We start from the raw sequence: 4,377 nt of genomic DNA on the forward strand, positions 1-4,377 counted from the left end.
AATCCATAGGTAGGTATGGTGGACTCTTATGGCAAAACTGGGTTTAAAGGTATTTGGAAGCACAAGTAGTATCTCTACTTGGTGCAAGGAATTGGCTAGCATGAGGGGGAAAGGCAAGCTCAACATGTTGGATGATCCATGACAATATACTTTATTTCAGATATAAGAAAACATAACCCATTACGTTGTCTTCCTTGTCCAACATCAACTCTTTAGCATGTCATATTTTAATGAGTGCTCACAATCATAAAAGATGTCCAAGATAGTATATTTATATGTGAAACCTCTCTTTCTTTATCACTTCCTATTAATTGCAACGATGACCAAAACTATGTTTGTCAACTCTCAACAACCTTTAATCATCATACTCTTTATATGTGAAGTCATTAATCTCCATAAGATCAATACAATCTCTTTATTTCTGTTTATTTATTTTCTTTTATTCACTCAAGATCATATCAGGATAATCAAGCCCTTGACTCAACACTAATCTTTATTATATATAGCTCACGGACTCGATTACATAGAAGGATCATAAAGCAAAACTCACAACTAAATCATACTAAACTTTATTCCACTAGATCAAGATATTACCAAAAGGATCAAACTAAGAAAAACAGTAAAGATAGGAGTGTGATGGTGATACGATACCGGGCACCTCCCCCAAGCTTGGCAGTTGCCAAGGGGAGTGCCCATACCCATGTGATTATATCTCCTTTGTTGGCGAAGAGGATGGTGGTGATGATGGATAGTCGCACATCGAGCGTAGCAGATCTTCCAGCTTACGGATAATGCCCTTGAGTGCGACGATATGCTCCTTCAACAAAATATTTTCATGTGTGAGATACTTGTTTTATATACGAGCTAACTCAATCAGCTTGAAAGCTTCAATCTCGGTTGGAGTAAAGAGAGGTGCAAGGATGTCTTCTTCTTCTGCTTCCGGAGCCTGATCCTCCATGGCCTTCTTGATCCCATCATGCTTGCTGACCTCCCCGGGTTCTTCTCTCTTCAGCTCCATCTTCATTAGCCAAACATAGTTGCCCTCATTGTTGGAGGAGGGGGGCGACATGATGCCTGGCCTTCACGACTCTGGCAGAAAACAGCTCGAAACGAAAATAGAGGATATTTGCGTGATACGAGAGTCCAAACCTTCGGGAGATTATATAATGAATTTTTACCGACCAAAAGAAGTATTGTGCAAGAAAACGGAGTCTGGAGAGCACACGAGGTGCCCACGAGGCAGGGGGCGCGCCCTCCACCCTCGTGGACGCCTCGTGTCCTTCCCGGACTACCTCTTATTTTTCTATTTTCTTAAATATTCCAAAACGAAGAAAAAATGCCATTAGAACTGTTTTGGAGTCAGTTTACTTACCGTACCACGTACCTCTTCCTTTTCGGAGTCTGAAACATTCTGGAAAGTGTCCCTTATGTACTCCTCCGGGGTTATGGTTTCAATAACATTGGTTTCAACATTTATGGGATTACCTGAGATATAATGTTTGATCCTTTGACCGTTCACCACCTTCGGATTTGTGCCTTCGAAGTTGTTGATTTTTCTGGCACCGGAACGATAGACCTCCCTGATAACGTAAGGGCCTTCCCATTTAGAGAGAAGTTTTCCTGCAAAAAATCATAATCACCTACATTAAACTCACGCTTTTGTATCCTTTTGTCATGCCATCTTTTAACTTTTACTTTAAACAGTTCGGCATTCTCGTAGGCTTGGGTTCTCCATTCATAAAGTGAGCTAATGTCAAATAGCCTCTTCTCACCAGCAAGTTTGAAATCATAGTTGAGCTCTTTAATAGCCCAATATGCTTTATGTTCTAGTTCGAGAGGTAAGTGACATGCTTTTCCATAAACCATTTTATACGGAGACATACCCATAGGATTTTTATATGCAGTTCTATAAGCCCATAATGCATCATCAAGTTTCTTAGACCAATTCTTTCTAGATCTATTAACAGTCTTTTGCAAAATCAATTTAAGCTCTTTGTTACTCAATTCTACTTGACCACTAGATTGTGGGTGATATGGAGATGCAATTATATGATTAACGTCATACTTAGCAAGCATTTTACGAAAAGCACCATGAATAAAATGTGAACCACCATCAGTCATTAAGTATCTAGGGACTCCAAACCTCGGAAAAATAACTTCTTTAAGCATCTTAATAGAGGTGTTATGATCAGCACTACTAGTTGGAATAGCTTCTACCCACTTAGTAACGTAATCAACAGCAACTAAAATATGTGTATACCTGTTAGAGGAAGGAAACGGTCCCATATAATCAAAGCCCCAAACATCAAATGGTTCAATAACAAGTGAATAATTCATAGGCATTTCTTGATGTCTGCTAATATTACCAATTCTTTGACATTCATCACAAGACAAGACAAACTTACGTGCATCTTTGAAGAGAGTAGGCCAATAAAAACCGGATTACAGTACCTTATGTGCAGTTCTATCTCCAGCGTGGTGTCCTCCGTAAGCCTCAGAGTGACACTTGCGTAGGATATGTTCCTGTTCATGCTCGGGTATACAACATCTAATAACACCATCTACTCCTTCTTTATAAAGATGTGGGTCATCCCAGAAGTAATGTCTTAAATCATAGAAAAACTTTTTCATTTGCTGGTATGTGAAACTAGGTGGTATAAATTTAGCAACAATGTAATTAGCATAATCAGCATACCATGGAGCAGTACGAGAAGCATTTATGACAGCTAATTGTTCATCAGGAAAGCTATCATCAATGGGTAGTGGGTCATCAAGAACATTCTCTAACCTAGACAAGTTGTCTGCAACGGGATTCTCAGCTCCCTTTCTATCAATAATATGCAAATCAAATTCTTGTAGCAAGAGAACCCATCTAATAAGTCTAGGTTTAGCATCTTTCTTTTCCATAAGATATTTAATAGCAGCATGATTAGTGTGAACAGTTACTTTAGAATCAACAATGTAAGGTCTGAACTTATCACAAGCAAATACAACTGCTAAAAATTCTTTTTCAGTAGTAGCATAATTTCTCTGGGCACTGTCTAGAGTTTTACTAGCATATTGGATAACATTTAATTTCTTATCAACTCTTTGTCCTAGAACAACACCTACAACATAATCACTAGCATCACACATAATTTCAAAGGGTAAATTCCAATCAGGTGGCTGAACAATAGGTGCAGAAATCAAAGCTTTCTTAAGTATTTCAAATGCTTCTACACAATCATCATCAAAGACAAAAGGTATATCTTTTTGTAATAGATTAGTCAGAGGCCGAGAAATTTTTGAGAAGTCCTTAATGAACCTCCTATAAAAACCGGCATGACCAAGGAAACTTCTTATACCTTTGATGTCCTTAGGACACGGCATCTTTTCAATAGCATCAACTTTAGCTTTATCAACTTCAATACCTCTTTCAGAAATTTTATGCCCCAAGACAATCCCCTCATTAACCATAAAGTGGCATTTCTCCCAATTCAAGACAAGATTAGTTTCTTCACATCTCAGCAAAACTCGATCAAGGTTGCTCAAGCAATTATCAAAAGAGGATCCATAAACGGAAAAATCATCCATGAAAACCTCACAAATCTTTTCACAAAAGTCAGAGAATATAGCCATCATGCATCTTTGAAAGGTAGCAGGTGCATTACATAAACCGAAAGGCATACGTCTATAAGCAAAAGTACCAAAAGGGCAAGTAAAAGTGGTCTTTTCTTGATCCTTAGCTGACACAGGTATTTGAGAGAAACGAGAGTAACCATCTAGAAAGCAAAAATGGGTATGTTTGGATAATCTTTCTAGCATTTGATCAATAAAAGGCAAAGGGTAATGATCTTTTTTTGTAGCTTTATTTAATTTGCGGAAATCAATTACCATCCTATAACCTGTAATAATTCTTTGCGGGATCAATTCATCTTTATCATTAGGAATGACAGTAATACCTCCCTTCTTAGGGACATAATGGACATGACTTACCCACTGACTATCAGCAACGGGATAAATTATACCTGCCTCAAGGAGCTTTAATATTTCCTTTCTTACCACTTCTTTCATCTTAGGATTTAGCCGTTGTTGGTGATCAATAACTGGTTTGGCGTCTTTCTCCAAATTTATTTTGTGTTGACATAGAGTGGGACTAATACCCTTAAGATCATCAAGAGTATATCCAATAGCAACACGGTGCTTCTTCAGAGTTTTCAATAATTTCTCTTCCTCCTTCTCTGAAAGGTTAGCACTAATAATAACAGGATATATCTTCTTTTCATCAAGATAAGCATATTTGAGAGTATCAGGTAATGGTTTAAGCTCAAACACGGGATCACCCTTGGGTGGAGGAGGATCCCCAAGGATTTCAACAGGCAAGTTGTGTTTCAGAAT

This window comes from Triticum aestivum, chromosome 1D, assembly GCF_018294505.1.
Source record: "Triticum aestivum cultivar Chinese Spring chromosome 1D, IWGSC CS RefSeq v2.1, whole genome shotgun sequence".
Taxonomy (NCBI): Eukaryota; Viridiplantae; Streptophyta; class Magnoliopsida; order Poales; family Poaceae; genus Triticum; species Triticum aestivum.